Source organism: Taudactylus pleione, unplaced genomic scaffold, assembly GCF_031769625.1.
Source record: "Taudactylus pleione unplaced genomic scaffold, aTauple2 ptg000997l, whole genome shotgun sequence".
Classification (NCBI taxonomy): Eukaryota; Metazoa; Chordata; class Amphibia; order Anura; family Myobatrachidae; genus Taudactylus; species Taudactylus pleione.
Genome location: NW_028285398.1, coordinates 978,583 through 998,323, shown reverse-complemented (window position 1 = coordinate 998,323; position 19,741 = coordinate 978,583).

Genomic DNA, 19,741 nt, shown 5'->3' with positions numbered 1-19,741 from the left:
GAGGAGCCAGAGGTTGCTTGCTGCACGCCGCCTGTATTACTGACACACAAACAGAGGAGGGGAGCCAGAGGTTGCTTGCTGCACGCCACCTGTATCACTGACACAAACACTGAGGATAGGAGCCAGAGGTTGCTTGCTGCACGCCGCCTGTATTACTGACACACACACAGAGGAGGGGAGCTAGAGGTTACTTGCTGCACGCCGCCTGTATCATTAACACACACACAGAGGAGGGGAGCCAGAGGCTGCTTGCTGCACGCCGCCTGTATTACTGACACACACACTGAGGATAGGAGCCAGAGGTTGCTTGCTGCACGCCGCCTGTATCACTGACACACACACTGAGGAGAGGAGCCAGAGGTTGCTTGCTGCACGCCGCCTGTATCACTGACACACACACTGAGGAGAGGAGCCAGAGGTTGCTTGCTGCACGCCGCCTGTATCACTGACACACACGTGGAAAGCTGTGCTGGGATCAAGTGTCTTATCCCAGCATCAGTGCAGGGGCAGGCAGAGAGGATGTGTCCCCTTCGGGACACAGCCGTGGCCGGCGCTGGGACAGTATGTTTGCTCCCAGCGCTGGCTAAGCAGATGCGGCAGGTACCTGGTGAAGGGACCGCCTGGTCCCTTACACCAAAAGCGTCAGCGGGAGAAGCTTGGCTCCGGGCGAAGCTAAGCGGAGCCAAACACGGCTCACGGGCCAGCAGCCAATAAGAGGCAGAGGCGATGAGCCAATCGCTTGCCGCGTCATAGCCCCACCCACTCACGGCTTTTTGTATTAGACACTGCTGAGTGGGAAACTTCAGTCTGGCGGCGGAGAGGGAGGAGAGAAGAACTACCGAATAAGGCGCGGCAAGAGTTCCGGCAGCCGCGGAACAGGCCAGAAGACGCCGCTGTCAACAAACAAGATAGGCGGTGCTGGCTGAAGGAAGCAAAGAGGCGGCGCCGCTGGCCAGGACGGGTCAACGGCTGAGGAGCAGAGAGGACTGCAGGGGTGGAAAGCAAAATAGCTAACGAAGCAACCCCCCCCCCCCCACTACCTGAGCCCCACCATTAGGCAGGCCCATAGGCCTGAGCCATCAACATAAAAAGGGGACTCTGGGCAGTAGGCCGAAGTCCCTCCTGTGCCCCGCAGAAGGCAAGCATAAAGTCTGAGCTGCCAGCCCATTGAGAGTGGCTCTGGGCAGTAGGCCCAGACCACTGCTATAACAAGTAGCCCCTATGTAAATTTACAGAGGTGTGAGCAGTTGTGCGACTCTCACCCTCCAAATACCCCGTGGAGAGCTGTCACGCTCCCACCATAAGGTCATTTCCCAGTCACCAACAAGAGGAGCTGGCCAGCTCTAGTTAGGCAGGAAATAAACATTTAAAGGGACAGCACCGTGTTTTACTCTTGTGTGATTATCGTCTGTGGTGGTTGTTCCGTGCAGGGCAAACGTTTAGTTTACTGTTATACACACCGCACTACACACACTGAGGAGAGGAGCCAGAGGTTGCTTGCTGCACGCCGCCTGTATCACTGACACACAGAGGAGGGGAGCCAGAGGTTGCTTGCTGCTCGCTGCCTGTATCACTGACACACACACACACACACAGAGGATAGGACCCAGGGGTTGCTTGCTGCACGCCGCCTGTATCACTGACACACAGAGGATAGGAGCCAGAGGTTGCTTGCTGCACGCCGCCTGTATCACTGACACACGGAGGAGGGGAGCCAGGGGTTGCTTGCTGCACGCCGCCTGTATCACTGACACACAGAGGAGGGGAGCCAGAGGTTGCTTTTTGCACGCTGCCTGTATCACTGACATACACACACACACAGAGGAGGGGAGACAGAGGTTACTTGCTGCACGCCACCTGTATCACTGGCACACACACACAGGAGGGGAGACAGAGGATGCTTGCTGCACGCCGCCTATATTACTGATACACACACACAGAGGAGGGGAGCCAGAGGTTGCTTGCTGCACGCCGCCTGTATTACTGACATACACACACACAGAGGAGGGGAGCCAGAGGATGCTTGCTGCACGCTGCCTGTATCACTGACACACACACAGAGGATAAGAGCCTGAGGTTGCTTGCTGCACGCCGCCTGTATCACTGACACACACACACAGGAGGGGAGCCAGAGGTTGCTTGCTGCACACTGCCTATATTACTGACACACACACACACAGAGGAGGGGAGCCAGAGGTTGCTTGCTGCACGCCGCCTGTATTACTTACATACACACACACAGAGGATAGGAGCCAGAGGTTGCTTGCTGCACGCTGCCTGTATTACTGACACACACACACACACACAGAGGAGGGGAGCCAGATGTTGCTTGCTGCACGCCGCCTGTATCACTGAAACACACACAGAGGATAGGAGCCAGAGGTTGCTTGCTGCACGCAGCCCGTATCACTGACACAAACACACTGAGGAGAGGAGCCAGAGGTTGCTTGCTGCACGCCGCCTGTATCACTGACACACACACTGAGGATAGGAGCCAGAGGTTGCTTGCAGCACGCTGCCCGTATCACTGACACAAACACACTGAGGAGAGGAGCCAGAGGTTACTTGCTGCACGCCGCCTGTATTACTGACATACACACACACAGAGGAGGGGAGCCAGAGGATGCTTGCTGCACGCTGCCTGTATCACTGACACACACACAGAGGATAAGAGCCAGAGGTTGCTTGCTGCACGCTGCCTGTATTACTGACACACACACACACAGAGGAGGGGAGCCAGAGGTTGCTTGCTGCACGCCGCCTGTATCACTGACACACACACAGAGGATAGGAGCCAGAGGTTGCTTGCTGCACGCTGCCCGTATCACTGACACAAACACACTGAGGAGAGGAGCCAGAGGTTGCTTGCTGCACGCCGCCTTTATCACTGACACACACACTGAGGATAGGTGCCAGAGGTTGCTTGCTGCACGCTGCCCATATCACTGACACAAACACACTGAGGAGAGGAGCCAGAGGTTGCTTGCTGCACGCCGCTTGTATTACTGACACACACACACATAGGAGGGGAGCCAGAGGTTGCTTGCTGCACGCTGCCCGTATCACTGACACAAACACACTGAGGAGAGGAGCCAGAGGTTGCTTGCTGCACGCCGCCTGTATTACTGACACACACAGAGGAGGGGAGCCAGAGGTTACTTGCTGCATGCCGCTTGTATTACTGACATACACACACACAGAGGAGGGGAGCCAGAGGTTGCTTGCTGCACGCTGCCTGTATTACTGACACACACATACACAGAGGAGGAGAGCCAGAGGTTGCTTGCTGCACGCCGCCTATATTACTGACACACACACACAGAGAAGGGGAGCCAGAGGTTGCTTGCTGCACGCCGCCTGTATCACTGACACACACACAGAGGATAGGAGCCAGAGGTTGCTTGCTGCACGCTGCCCGTATCACTGACACAAACACACTGAGGAGAGGAGCCAGAGGTTGCTTGCTGCACGCCGCCTGTATCACTGACACACACACTGAGGATAGGTGCCAGAGGTTGCTTGCTGCACGCTGCCCATATCACTGACACAAACACACTGAGGAGAGGAGCCAGAGGTTGCTTGTTGCACGCCGCCTGTATTATTGACATACACACACACAGAGGAGGGGAGCCAGAGGTTGCTTGCTGCACGCTGCCTGTATCACTGACACACACACAGAGGATAGGAGCCAGAGGTTGCTTGCTGCACGCTGCCTGTATTACTGACACACACACACACACACACACATAGGAGGGGAGCCAGAGGTTGCTTGCTGCACGCCGCCTGTATTACTGATACACACACAGAGGAGGGGAGCCAGAGGTTGCTTGCTGCACGCCGCCTGTATCACTGACACAAACACTGAGGATAGGAGCCAGAGGTTGCTTGCTGCACGCCGCCTGTATTACTGACACACACACAGAGGAGGGGAGCCAGAGGTTGCTTGCTGCACGCCGCCTGTATCACTGACACAAACACTGAGGATAGGAGCCAGAGGTTGCTTGCTGCACGCCGCCTGTATTACTGACACACACACAGAGGAGGGGAGCCAGAGGTTACTTGCTGCACGCCGCCTGTATCATTAACACACACACAGAGGAGGGGAGCCAGAGGTTGCTTGCTGCACGCCGCCTGTATTACTGACACACACACTGAGGATAGGAGCCAGAGGTTGCTTGCTGCACGCCGCCTGTATCACTGACACACACACTGAGGAGAGGAGCCAGAGGTTGCTTGCTGCACGCCGCCTGTATCACTGACACACACACTGAGGAGAGGAGCCAGAGGTTGCTTGCTGCACGCCGCCTGTATCACTGACACACACGTGGAAAGCTGTGCTGGGATCAAGTGTCTTATCCCAGCATCAGTGCAGGGGCAGGCAGAGAGGATGTGTCCCCTTCGGGACACAGCCGTGGCCGGCGCTGGGACAGTATGTTTGCTCCCAGCGCTGGCTAAGCAGATGCGGCAGGTACCTGGTGAAGGGACCGCCTGGTCCCTTACACCAAAAGCGTCAGCGGGAGAAGCTTGGCTCCGGGCGAAGCTAAGCGGAGCCAAACACGGCTCACGGGCCAGCAGCCAATAAGAGGCAGAGGCGATGAGCCAATCGCTTGCCGCGTCATAGCCCCACCCACTCACGGCTTTTTGTATTAGACACTGCTGAGTGGGAAACTTCAGTCTGGCGGCGGAGAGGGAGGAGAGAAGAACTACCGAATAAGGCGCGGCAAGAGTTCCGGCAGCCGCGGAACAGGCCAGAAGACGCCGCTGTCAACAAACAAGATAGGCGGTGCTGGCTGAAGGAAGCAAAGAGGCGGCGCCGCTGGCCAGGACGGGTCAACGGCTGAGGAGCAGAGAGGACTGCAGGGGTGGAAAGCAAAATAGCTAACGAAGCAACCCCCCCCCCCACTACCTGAGCCCCACCATTAGGCAGGCCCATAGGCCTGAGCCATCAACATAGAAAGGGGACTCTGGGCAGTAGGCCGAAGTCCCTCCTGTGCCCCGCAGAAGGCAAGCATAAAGTCTGAGCTGCCAGCCCATTGAGAGTGGCTCTGGGCAGTAGGCCCAGACCACTGCTATAACAAGTAGCCCCTATGTAAATTTACAGAGGTGTGAGCAGTTGTGCGACTCTCACCCTTCAAATACCCCGTGGAGAGCTGTCACGCTCCCACCATAAGGTCATTTCCCAGTCACCAACAAGAGGAGCTGGCCAGCTCTAGTTAGGCAGGAAATAAACATTTAAAGGGACAGCACCGTGTTTTACTCTTGTGTGATTATCGTCTGTGGTGGTTGTTCCGTGCAGGGCAAACGTTTAGTTTACTGTTATACACACCGCACTACACACACTGAGGAGAGGAGCCAGAGGTTGCTTGGTGCACGCCGCCTGTATCACTGACACACACACTGAGGATAGGTGCCAGAGGTTGCTTGCTGCACGCTGCCCGTATCACTGACACACACACTGAGAAGAGGAGCCAGAGGTTGCTTGCTGCACGCTGCCCTTATCACTGACACACACACTGAGGATAGGAGCCAGAGGTTGCTTGTTGCACGCTGCCCGTATCACTGACACAAACACACTGAGGAGAGGAGCCAGAGGTTGCTTGCTGCACGCCGCCTGTATCACTGACACACACACAGAGGATAGAAGCCAGAGGTTGCTTGCTGCACGCTGCCCGTATCACTGACACACACACTGAGGATAGGTGCCAGAGGTTGCTTGCTGCACGCTGCCCGTATCACTGACACACACACAGAGGATAGGTGCCAGAGGTTGCTTGCTGCACGCCGCCTGTATCACTGACACACACACTGAGGAGAGGAGCCAGAGGTTGCTTGTTGCACGCTGCCCGTATCACTGACACACACACAGAGGATAGGTGCCAGAGGTTGCTTGCTGCACGCCGCCTGTATCACTGACACACACACTGAGGAGAGGAGCCAGAGGTTGCTTGCTGCACGCTGCCTGTATTACTGACACACACACAGAGGAGGGGAGCCAGAGGTTGCTTGCTGCACGCCGCCTGTATTACTGACACATACACTTAGGAGAGGAGCCAGAGGCTGCTTGCTGCACGCTGCCCGTATCACTGACACACACAGAGGAGGGGAGCCAGAGGTTGCTTGCTGCGCGCCGCCTGTATCACTGACACACACACTGAGGAGAGGAGCCAGAGGTTGCTTGCTGCACGCCGCCTGTATCACTGACACACACACAGAGGATAGGAGCCAGAGGTTGCTTGCTGCACGCTGCCTGTATTACTGACACACACACTGAGGAGAGGAGCCAGAGGTTGCTTGTTGCACGCTGCCTGTATCACTGACACACACACACACAGAGGAGGGGAGCCAGAGGTTGCTTGCTGCACGCCGCCTGTATTACTGACACACACACAGAGGAGAGGAGCCAGAGGTTGCTTGCTGCACGCCGCCTGTATTACTGACACACACACTGAGGAGAGGAGCCAGAGGTTGCTTGCTGCACGCCGCCTGTATCACTGACACACACACTAAGGATAGGAGCCAGAGGTTGCTTGCTGCACGCCGCCTGTATCACTGACACACACACTGAGGAGAGGAGCCAGAGGTTGCTTGTTGCACGCTGCCTGTATCACTGACACACACACTGAGGAGAGGAGCCAGAGGTTGCTTGCTGCACGCTGCCCGTATCACTGACACACACACTGAGGATAGGAGCCAGAGGTTGCTTGCTGCACGCCGCCTGTATCACTGACACACACACTGAGGAGAGGAGCCAGAGGTTGCTTGCTGCACGCCGCCTGTATCACTGACACACACACAGAGGATAGAAGCCAGAGGTTGCTTGCTGCACGCTGCCCGTATCACTGACACACACACTGAGGATAGGTGCCAGAGGTTGCTTGCTGCACGCTGCCCGTATCACTGACACACACACAGAGGATAGGTGCCAGAGGTTGCTTGCTGCACGCCGCCTGTATCACTGACACACACACTGAGAGGAGCCAGAGGTTGCTTGTTGCACGCTGCCCGTATCACTGACACACACACAGAGGATAGGTGCCAGAGGTTGCTTGCTGCACGCCGCCTGTATCACTGACACACACACTGAGGAGAGGAGCCAGAGGTTGCTTGCTGCACGCTGCCTGTATTACTGACACACACACAGAGGAGGGGAGCCAGAGGTTGCTTGCTGCACGCCGCCTGTATTACTGACACATACACTGAGGAGAGGAGCCAGAGGCTGCTTGCTGCACGCTGCCCGTATCACTGACACACACAGAGGAGGGGAGCCAGAGGTTGCTTGCTGCACGCCGCCTGTATCACTGACACACACACTGAGGAGAGGAGCCAGAGGTTGCTTGCTGCACGCCGCCTGTATCACTGACACACACACAGAGGATAGGAGCCAGAGGTTGCTTGCTGCACGCTGCCTGTATTACTGACACACACACTGAGGAGAGGAGCCAGAGGTTGCTTGTTGCACGCTGCCTGTATCACTGACACACACGCACACAGAGGAGGGGAGCCAGAGGTTGCTTGCTGCACGCCGCCTGTATTACTGACACACACACAGAGGAGGGGAGCCAGAGGTTGCTTGCTGCACGCCGCCTGTATCACTGACACACACACTGAGGAGAGGAGCCAGAGGTTGCTTGCTGCACGCCGCCTGTATTACTGACACACACACTGAGGAGAGGAGCCAGAGGTTGCTTGCTGCACGCCGCCTGTATCACTGACACACACACTGAGGATAGGAGCCAGAGGTTGCTTGCTGCACGCCGCCTGTATCACTGACACACACACTGAGGAGAGGAGCCAGAGGTTGCTTGTTGCACGCTGCCCGTATCACTGACACACACACTGAGGAGAGGTGCCAGAGGTTGCTTGCTGCACGCCGCCTGTATCACTGACACACACACTGAGGAGAGGAGCCAGAGGTTGCTTGCTGCACGCTGCCCGTATCACTGACACACACACTGAGGATAGGAGCCAGAGGTTGCTTGCTGCACGCCGCCTGTATCACTGACACACACACTGAGGAGAGGAGCCAGAGGTTGCTTGTTGCACGCTGCCTGTATTACTGACACACATTGAGGAGAGGAGCCAGAGGTTGCTTGCTGCACGCCGCCTGTATCACTAACACACACACTGAGGATAGGTGCCAGAGGTTGCTTGCTGCACGCTGCCCGTATCACTGACACAAACACACAGAGGATAGGAGCCCGAGGTTGCTTGGTGCACGCCGCCTGTATCACTGACACACACACTGAGGAGAGGAGCCAGAGGTTGCTTGTTGCACGCTGCCTGTATTACTGACACACACACTGAGGAGAGGAGCCAGAGGTTGCTTGCTGCACGCCTGTATCACTGACACATGTACACTGTGTTGCTACTGCTGGCGCGCCCTGGAGTAAAGGCGTCCCAGACATTTGCCTTTATGGACTAGGGCCCACTCTAAGGGTCACTCCAGCAACCCGGACAAGTCAGGCTGACAACCTGTCACCACCAGTCACAGCAGTACCTCCGACTCCTCTCTCCAGCACTGGGTCCTGTAGCCCCTCTCTCAGAAATGCAACTTTCGGCTGCAGACAGAATAGCGCTGGGAATGAGCTCTTGGAGATATTCCATTCTGCACGCAGTTAGGTCGGGGAATGCCCGTTCTCCCGCCTTACCCAGGGTGTTTATTCGTGAGAACCGGCATTCTCTAAGGGCAGAAAACAGCATCGCACCTGGACTTTTTTGTCGGATTTCTGCTCGTATCCCAGGAGGGGTGTGAAAATAACTCCTTAGCCGGGCTTAGCAGTGCGCTGAATTGAATAGCTCTGGGAGCTCATTCCCGGTGCTATTCACTTTGCGTTAAATGGAATCGAGCCCTAAGGGGTTTTATTGAACATGAGAGAGGACACAAATCCCTGGAGAAAATCTCTGATTTCTCAGAGAAAGGCTCATTTTATTAGGTGGTTCTCCCATTTCTCTGGCCTTACCACAGGGACTGCTGGATAAAACTGACCCCGCTCTGTGCTATGGGGATTGTGACGTGATGTATTACATCAGTGAGCGTCCGCATAAAGTCCCCTGTGTGCCTAAGCCCCCTATCTATAGTAATAATTCCTCCATGTTGCCGTTATGTAAAGACATAGTCCGCTGAGCACGTACACCGATTGCCGCACATCCTCCATACAAACTGCAGGACGGAGCCAGAGAGAAACCTCTCCCCGCAGCATCCAGGACACAAAGGAGACTGGCAGTGCGCTTATCTGCAGCACAACAGGCGAGGTGGGAGCTAATCATACTAGAGGAGTCACCACGTCCCCTTAGGGACAGAAGAAATACAAATACCAGTTCTCTTGCGCTCACCTATGGATGATAATGTGTCAGAGGTGTGTGACAGTAATCACAATAATAGGTGATTTTATTTGAACCCTGTACATGTATAATCATATGGGTGGGACAGACATACTGACATAAAAACGATAGGGAATGGCGGTGGGGAGAGACAGAGGGAATGGTAATTAAGAAAAGGGGGAATTGCAAGGTAAAAAATAAATAAAAAATATAAAAAAAAGTTGAGATACAAAGTCACTGACACTCGATGGTTCTGATTGGATGGATGTGACAAAAAGAATTTAAATCAATCAATAAACAGTGTATCCGCGTTGGAGTGTGATCTCCAGCAGAAGTTCCCGTTAAGGTCTGTACTTATAGTACAGCTGGTGCTGTTAGTATTGTTTCTTTGTAGCAATATGTAGAATTTCTCATGAGACCGGAGCCACATGTAGTACGTCAGACAAGACTATCGTCCCTGACCACGGTCTCTCCCAGCAGCAGAGGGGTGGTGGGGGTAAGTTCCCGGGCCAGCGCTTAGATGTAACTGCGATAACAAGCTGTGCTGAAGCGGTCCCTGAGGTCGCAGCTAAGGGGGGATCTAACGGTGTGCGGACTGCGCAGGCATCGTGTATGCCGCTGTTACTGAGCCGACCGTTACGTGTCTGACACCTGCCAGCATCCCCCAGTGCAGTACGCATCCCTGGCATACCCGCAGCTTGAACATATGCGATGGTTGCCGCCTGGAGTTCACCTTCCGTTTGTCCTGGAGCTGGGTGTTGCCGGTCGTCTTGCGGTGCTGGTGTAATGAGCTGTAGAGTCTTGTCCAACGCGTTTCAGCCGGCTACGACAGCCAAGGATTCGGCTGGCAGCGCGAGAGAGAGCGCACTGGCGAGGACGGTGGCGGAATGTCGTCATAGATTGCCAGGTGGCACCTCTTTGAAAAATTCCAGCAGAAGAGCGGATTGTCTGGTGGCGAAACGAAGAAACTGATCCAGAGACGGACGCAATGGGGATTTTTACGCAAATCAAGCGATTGTTTGATCTCGCGCATGCGTATAAGCTGCACTGAGTATGCGCAGTGATCGCATTGCGATTACGGACACACAGAGGAATCCATCACAGTTAGTGACAGGTTGTCAGCGTTTGCGAGTGGTGACGGGAGGGGGGGCAGGAAAACACAGGCGCGTCTGACCGTTTATACGCCGTTACACGGGTGTGCATACATTAGCCACTGCGATCTCCTATGCCTCATGAGAGCGCTCTGCGTGTCAGGAGAGCAGACCGAGTCTGCGGCTGGTCAGACCTGCCGCAAGGGCAAGATGGCCGCTCGATGTGCGTCAATGTTACAGATAGTTACGCAGGTGATATGGAGAAAGGTAATTGTTGCTAAATATACCCCTCATCTCCTGCTCGACCTAAAGACGGGGAGTCCGGACCCCACCACTGCCTCCAGTCCTGATCCGGCACCACACATGCATACCAGCCCGCGCCAAGGGGAGAGGGTAAATGCTGGTGCGCCCTGCACATGGGGGGGGCGATGCAGTGTAAGTGCAGATCAGAGCTGTGTAACGCACATATGATAGATAGCGGAGGACTCGCAGGAATGAGGAAGCTCATATGTCATATAGCTATAGCCACACATAGATGTGTAATGGGGACCAGCGCTGTGTAACGCACATATGATAGATAGCGGAGGACTCGCAGGAATGAGGAAGCTCATATGTCATATAGCTATAGCCACACATAGATGTGTAATGGGGACCAGCGCTGTGTAACGCACATATGATAGATAGCGGAGGACTCGCAGGAATGAGGAAGCTCATATGTCATATAGCTATAGCCACACATAGATGTGTAATGGGGACCAGCGCTGACAATTGTTTTTCTGTTCTGTATTTATATACGGCATTATTGTCATGCAGCTGGTAGCATGTGTATTATAGGTATAACCGAGCTCAGGCATATTAAAGGTACCAGGTCCAGCCGTGCCTTGGGGGCCTGATAGTAGTGGATTATGGTGGAGAGAAATGGGCACCATCCGCTCATCCATGGACACATCAGGTAGAGATTATAGGCCGTGCCCTGCTCTCTGAGATAATGTAGGTGTCAGTACTGTATTCTGGTATATAGATGACACAGCGGTTTGTGCTGTACTTATGTCTTATGTCATACTGCCATCTACTGGTGAAATATGGGTATAACAGGATGATAGACTTCCTCACACTATAACAGGCATATCAGGGCTTATTGCTATAGCATATAAAGGACATGCTGCCATCTACTGGTGTAATATGGGTATAACAGGATGATAGACTTCCTCACACTATAACAGGCATATCAGGGCTTATTGCTATAGCATATAAAGGACATGCTGCCATCTACTGGTGTAATATGGGTATAACAGGATGATAGACTTCCTCACACTATAACAGGCATATCAGGGCTTATTGCTATAGCATATAAGGGGCATGCTGCCATCTACTGGTGAAATATGGGTATAACAGGATGATAGACTTCCTCCCACTATAACAGGCATATCAGGGCTTAATTGCTATAGCATATAAAGGGCATGCTGCCATCTACTGGTGCAATATGGGTATAACAGGATGATAGACTTCCTCCCACTATAACAGCCATATCAGGGCTTATTACTATAGCATATAAAGGACATGCTGCCATCTACTGGTGTAATATGGGTATAACAGGATGATAGACTTCCTCACACTATAACAGCCATATCAGGGCTTATTACTATAGCATATAAAGGACATGCTGCCATCTACTGGTGTAATATGGGTATAACAGGATGATAGACTTCCACTATAACAGGCATATCAGGGCTTATTGCTATAGCATATAAAGGACATGCTGCCATCTACTGGAGTAATATGGGTATAACAGGATGATAGACTTCCTCACACTATAACAGCCATATCAGGGCTTATTGCTATAGCATATAAAGGACATGCTGCCATCTACTGGTGTAATATGGGTATAACAGGATGATAGACTTCCTCACACTATAACAGGCATATCAGGGCTTATTGCTATAGTATATAAAGGACATGCTGCCATCTACTGGTGCAATATGGGTATAACAGGATTATAGACTTCCTCACACTATAACAGGCATATCAGGGCTTACTGCTATAGCATATAAAGGACATGCTGCCATCTACTGGTGTAATATGGGTATAACAGGATGATAGACTTCCTCACACTATAACAGCCATATCAGGGCTTATTGCTATAGCATATAAAGGACATGCTGCCATCTACTGGTGTAATATGGGTATAACAGGATGATAGACTTCCTCACACTATAACAGGCATATCAGGGCATATTGCTATAGCATATAAAGGACATGCTGCCATCTACTGGTGTAATATGGGTATAACAGGATGATAGACCTCACACTATAACAGGCATATCAGAGTATATAAAGGACATGCTGCCATCTACTGTTGTAATATGGGTCTAACAGGATGATAGACCGCACACTGTATCATGCATATCAGAGTATATAAAGGACATGCTGCCATCTACTGGTGCAATATGGGTATAACAGGATGATAGACTACCTCATATTAGGGCTCCGGTTTACAGACCTGGCCAATCTATGGCTCTCTAGCTGCTGTGAAACTACAGGTCCCAGCATGGTTTACAAGTTGATCTGTGACAGGTAATGCTGGGACTTGTAGTTTCAGAACAGCTGGAGATTCACAGGTTGGCAAGATCTGCTATAGCATATAAAGTACATGTCACCATTATCTGTTCTGCCTTTAGTGACCCCCATTATGTAGGAAAATCTGGAAAGTGCCTCAGAAATACAGGTCTGGGTGGTGATTACCTGCTGCAATACACTAGTGACAGGTCTGGGTGGTGATTACCTGCTGCAATACACTAGTGACAGGTCTGGGTGGTGATTACCTGCTGCAATACACTAGTGATGGAAATACCCAGAGTATGCATAAGGCACATTATGGTCAGCGGGAAAGCCAGTTACCCCATAACCCAGCCACTTCTCCCCCGGTGACATCGGCCTGAGAATATACTGTACTAGCTGCTGCCCGCGGCTTCGCCTACGATGAAATCGCTTCTGCCAACATGTGCATGGTGCCACACCTATCTCTTGCATTGACGATGGCAATACATTTTGCTTATGTTATTGCTCAGCTTCAACTTGACGGATGGAGATGAAACTAAGTGCAGGATATTTCTAGGAGTTTCCACTACACAATGATGCAGTATTCATGGAAATCGGTTCAGTAGTTTTTGCACCAACATGGAACAAACAGACAGACACAACGGTTTTCCGCCTTTTATGTCATTGCTGCATTTAAACGACTCCTGTAATAAGACTCTGGAGTCTGGAGACGGGATGGGGAGGGGAACTGGTTTAGGATTACTCCTGTTATGGACACAATACAGGTCCGCAGGGTACATCTGTATTTATGGGGTCACCGATCAGCACATTCCTGCGAAGGATCTCTTTATAGCTTGTGGTGCACAGATCACATCATCGTACTATAATGCACTGTCACTGTATTTATCATGCACAAGTGACACTTTGTAGATAAGAGGCCTGGGAGGCTATTGGGCACTGACGGTCCCTCGTCCCAATGTAGCTAATGGGGCCCAGCCATGCATTGTTCCGCCCCCAGCATCTCGTCCTACAAGAATAATAGTAATATTGTAGGAGGGTGACAGTTATACGATAGCCCTCCTTCCGATATTCCAGCCTCTCTCTCTCTCTGGCAGTAACTCTGCCACAATTCCCAGCCGGAAAAATCAGGAAACCAGGGCATGAATTTCTGCCCACACCATGCCCAGGTACAGCCACGCAACCCTCACTTTGACACTTCCCTATTGAGGTTTCGTCAGGTATGTGGATGATATAAAGACTTTTGTGAATAGCACAGACTGAACGCAGAATGAAATGTATCTAGAAGAAGTCGCAGAAGGATATGGACAGCCCAGCAAGTGAAAGTGATAACAGTGACATAGTAAATGAAGGTGTGGTACCCAGGTATTAATGCACAGGACTTTGGTCGGGGGAGACTGTCAGCCTGGACGCCAATCCCTATAATGGGCTGTACTTTGACATCTGTCTTCTTGTACCGGAGGATGTTACCGTGTTACAGGCTGGCGGAGGTGCCCAGAAAGGCTTTCGTTTGTGGGGCCTATTTATCAGAGTAAGTCCTCACAAAATGCGCAAACAACTATGTAAGGCAGAATTAGGGAACATGCCTGGCTACCAAATCTAGCGAGCCGTACACCGCTCTGATACCAGTTCTAGCAGCTGTCCCCACAGCTCTCGGATATTTATCAAAGCTTAGAGAAAGATAAAATTGTGCAAGATAAAGTACTATCCAATCAGCTGCTATCTGACATTGGGCATGAATCACAACCGATCGCTACTGCGATAAAGCACGTAATCGGCCGAGTGTTGTGTTCTGCGCATGAACGACTGAGAACGCAGTGACTATGGAAACCCATCGCAGAGTGACTGACAGGAAGCACCGATTAGGGGGGCTGACAGGTGGGTGGTCAGCGAAACGCAGGCATTCCAGTGCGTTTGAACGCCATTGCCTGGGTGTGCGTAATAGCCACCGCGATGCCATACGCAGCTTGGGCTTTCACTGCGTGCAATGAGATTATTAATTCCTGAGTAAGGTCAGAGCCTGTGTAAGTGTGTGTGAGGCTGTGATGGTACTCCATGTTACTGATGGTATCTCAGTCTTGTGTAATCACTGTGTGTGATGAGGTTAGTAATTCCTGAGTAAGGTCAGAGCCTGTGTAAGTGTGTGTGAGGCTGTGATGGTACTCCATGTTATTGATGGTGTCTCAGTCTTGTGTAATCACTGTGTGTGATGAGGTTAGTAATTCCTGAGTAAGGTCAGAGCCTGTGTAAGTGTGTGTGAGGATGTGATGGTACTCCATGTTACTGATGGTATCTCAGTCTTGTGTAGTCACTGCGTGTGATGAGGTTAGTAATTCCTGAGAAAGGTCACAGCCTGTGTAAGTGTGTGTGAGGCTGTGATGGTACTCCATGTTACCGATGGTTACTCAGTCTTGTGTAGTCACTGCGTGTGATGAGGTTAGTAATTCCTGAGTAAGGTCACAGCCTGTGTAAGTGTGTGTGAGGATGTGATGATACTCCATGTTACTGATGGTATCTCAGTCTTGTGTAATCACAGTGTGTGATGAGGTTAGTAATTCCTGAGTAAGGTCAGAGCCTGTGTAAGTGTGTGTGAGGATATGATGGTACTCCATGTTACCGATGGTTTCTCAGTCTTGTGCAATCACTGTGTGTGATGAGGTTAGTAATTCCTGAGTAAGGTCAGAGCCTGTGTAAGTGTGTGTGAGGATGTGATGGTACTCCATGTTACCGATGGTATCTCAGTCTTGTGTAATCACTGTGTGTGATGAGGTTAGCAATTCCTGAGTAAGCTCAGAGCTTGTGTAAGTGTGTGTGAGGATGTGATGGTACTCCATGTTACCGATGGTCTCTCAGTCTTGTGTAATCACTGCGTGTGATGAGGTTAGTAATTCCTGAGTAAGGTCAGAGCCTGTGTAAGTGTGTGTGAGGATGTGATGATACTCCATGTTACAGATGGTATCTCAGTCTTGTGTAGTCACTGTGTGTGATGAGGTTAGTAATTCCTGAGTAAGGTCAGAGCCTGTGTAAGTGTGTGTGAGGATGTGATGGTACTCCATGTTACTGATGGTGTCTCAGTCTTGTGTAATCACTGCGTGTGATGAGGTTAGTAATTCCTGAGAAAGGTCAGAGCCTGTGTAAGTGTGTGTGAGGATGTGATGATACTCCATGTTACTGATGGTCTCTCAGTCTTGTGTAATCACTGCGTGTGATGAGGTTAGTAATTCCTGAGTAAGGTCAGAGCCTGTGTAAGTGTGTGTGAGGCTGTGATGGTACTCCATGTTACTGATGGTATCTCAGTCTTGTGTAATCACTGCGTGTGATGAGGTTAGTAATTCCTGAGTAAGGTCAGAGCCTGTGTAAGTGTGTGTGAGGCTGTGATGGTACTCCATGTTACTGATGGTTTCTCAGTCTTGTGTAATCACTGTGTGTGATGAGGTTAGTAATTCCTGAGTAAGGTCAGAGCCTGTATAAGTGTGTGTGAGGATATGATGATACTCCATGTTACTGATGGTATCGCAGTCTTGTGTAATCACTGTGTGTGATGAGGTTAGTAATTCCTGAGAAAGGTCAGAGCCTGTGTAAGTGTGTGTGAGGATGTGATGGTACTCCATGTTACTGATGGTTTCTCAGTCTTGTGTAGTCACTGTGTGTGATGAGGTTAGTAATTCCTGAGTAAGGTCAGAGCCTGTGTAAGTGTGTGTGAGGATGTGATGGTACTCCATGTTACAGATGGTATCTCAGTCTTGTGTAGTCACTATGCGTGATGAGGTTAGTAATTCCTGAGTAAGGTCAGAGCATGTGTAAGTGTGTGTGAGGCTGTGATGGTACTCCATGTTACTGATGGTATCTCAGTCTTGTGTAATCACTGTGTGTGATGAGGTTAGTAATTCCTGAGTAAGGTCAGAGCCTGTGTAAGTGTGTGTGAGGATGTGATGGTACTCCATGTTACTGATGGTGTCTCAGTCTTGTGTAATCACTGCGTGTGATGAGGTTAGTAATTCCTGAGTAAGGTCAGAGCCTGTGTAAGTGTGTGTGAGGATGTGATGGTACTCCATGTTACTGATGGTATCTCAGTCTTGTGTAGTCACTGTGTGTGTGATGAGGTTAGTAATTCCTGAGTAAGGTCAGAGCCTGTGTAAGTGTGTGTGAGGCTGTGATGGTACTCCATGTTACTGATGGTATCTCAGTCTTGTGTAATCACTGCGTGTGATGAGGTTAGTAATTCCTGAGTAAGGTCAGAGCCTGTGTAAGTGTGTGTGAGGATGTGATGGTACTCCATGTTACTGATGGTATCTCAGTCTTGTGTAATCACTGTGTGTGATGAGGTTAGTAATTCCTGAGTAAGGTCAGAGCCTGTGTAAGTGTGTGTGAGGCTGTGATGGTACTCCATGTTACTGATGGTATCGCAGTCTTGTGTAATCACTGCATGTGATGAGGTTAGTAATTCCTGAGTAAGGTCAGAGCCTGTGTAAGTGTGTGTGAGGATGTGATGGTACTCCATGTTACTGATGGTATCTCAGTCTTGTGTAATCACTGTGTGTGATGAGGTTAGTATTTCCTGAGTAAGGTCAGAGCCTGTGTAAGTGTGCGTGATGATGTGATAGTACTCCATGTTACTGATGGTGTCTCAGTCTTGTGTAATCACTGTGTGTGATGAGGTTAGTAATTCCTGAGTAAGGTCAGAGCCTGTGTAAGTGTGTGTGTGTGAGGCTGTGATGGTACTCCATGTTACTGATGGTCTCTCAGTCTTGTGTAATCACTGCGTGTGATGAGGTTAGTAATTCCTGAGTAAGGTCAGAGCCTGTGTAAGTGTGTGTGAGGATGTGATGGTACTCCATGTTACTGATGGTGTCTCAGTCTTGTGTAATCACTGCGTGTGATGAGGTTAGTAATTCCTGAGTAAGGTCAGAGCCTGTGTAAGTGTGTGTGAGGATGTGATGGTACTCCATGTTACTGATGGTCTCTCAGTCTTGTGTAATCACTGCGTGTGATGAGGTTAGTAATTCCTGAGTAAGGTCAGAGCCTGTGTAAGTGTGTGTGAGGATGTGATGGTACTCCATGTTACTGATGGTGTCTCAGTCTTGTGTAATCACTGCGTGTGATGAGGTTAGTAATTCCTGAGTAAGGTCAGAGCCTGTGTAAGTGTGTGTGAGGATGTGATGGTACTCCATGTTACTGATGGTGTCTCAGTCTTGTGTAATCACTGTGTGTGATGAGGTTAGTAATTCCTGAGTAAGGTCAGAGCCTGTGTAAGTGTGTGTGAGGCTGTGATGGTACTCCATGTTACTGATGGTATCTCAGTCTTGTGTAATCACTGCGTGTGATGAGGTTAGTAATTCCTGAGTAAGGTCAGAGCCTGTGTAAGTGTGTGTGAGGATGTGATGGTACTCCATGTTACTGATGGTGTCTCAGTCTTGTGTAATCACTGTGTGTGATGAGGTTAGTAATTCCTGAGTAAGGTCAGAGCCTGTGTAAGTGTGTGTGAGGCTGTGATGGTACTCCATGTTACTGATGGTATCTCAGTCTTGTGTAATCACTGCGTGTGATGAGGTTAGTAATTCCTGAGTAAGGTCAGAGCCTGTGTAAGTGTGTGTGAGGATGTGATGGTACTCCATGTTACTGATGGTGTCTCAGTCTTGTGTAATCACTGTGTGTGATGAGGTTAGTAATTCCTGAGTAAGGTCAGAGCCTGTGTAAGTGTGTGTGAGGCTGTGATGGTACTCCATGTTACTGATGGTATCTCAGTCTTGTGTAATCACTGCGTGTGATGAGGTTAGTAATTCCTGAGTAAGGTCAGAGCCTGTGTAAGTGTGTGTGAGGATGTGATGGTACTCCATGTTACTGATGGTATCTCAGTCTTGTGTAATCACTGTGTGTGATGAGGTTAGTAATTCCTGAGTAAGGTCAGAGCCTGTGTAAGTGTGTGTGAGGCTGTGATGGTACTCCATGTTACTGATGGTATCGCAGTCTTGTGTAATCACTGCATGTGATGAGGTTAGTATTTCCTGAGTAAGGTCAGAGCCTGTGTAAGTGTGCGTGATGATGTGATAGTACTCCATGTTACTGATGGTGTCTCAGTCTTGTGTAATCACTGTGTGTGATGAGGTTAGTAATTCCTGAGTAAGGTCAGAGCCTGTGTAAGTGTGTGTGAGGATGTGATGATACTCCATGTTACTGATGGTATCTCAGTCTTGTGTAATCACTGTGTGTGATGAGGATAGTAATTCCTGAGTAAGGTTAGAGCCTGTGTAAGTGTGTGTGAGGATGTGATGGTACTCCATGTTACTGATGGTATCGCAGTCTTGTGTAATCACTGCATGTGATGAGGTTAGTAATTCCTGAGTAAGGTCAGAGCCTGTGTAAGTGTGTGTTAGGCTGTGATGGTACTCCATGTTACTGATGGTATCTCAGTCTTGTGTAATCACTGTGTGTGATGAGGTTAGTAATTCCTGAGTAATGTCAGAGCCTGTGTAAGTGTGTGTGAGGATATGATGGTACTCCATGTTACTGATGGTATCTCAGTCTTGTGTAATCACTGTGTGTGATGAGGTTAGTAATTCCTGAGTAAGGTCAGAGCCTGTGTAAGTGTGTGTGAGGATGTGATGGTACTCCATGTTACTGATGGTGTCTCAGTCTTGTGTAATCACTGTGTGTGATGAGGTTAGTAATTCCTGAGTAAGGTCAGAGCCTGTGTAAGTGTGTGTGAGGATGTGATGGTACTCCATGTTACTGATGGTATCTCAGTCTTGTGTAGTCACTATGTGTGATGAGGT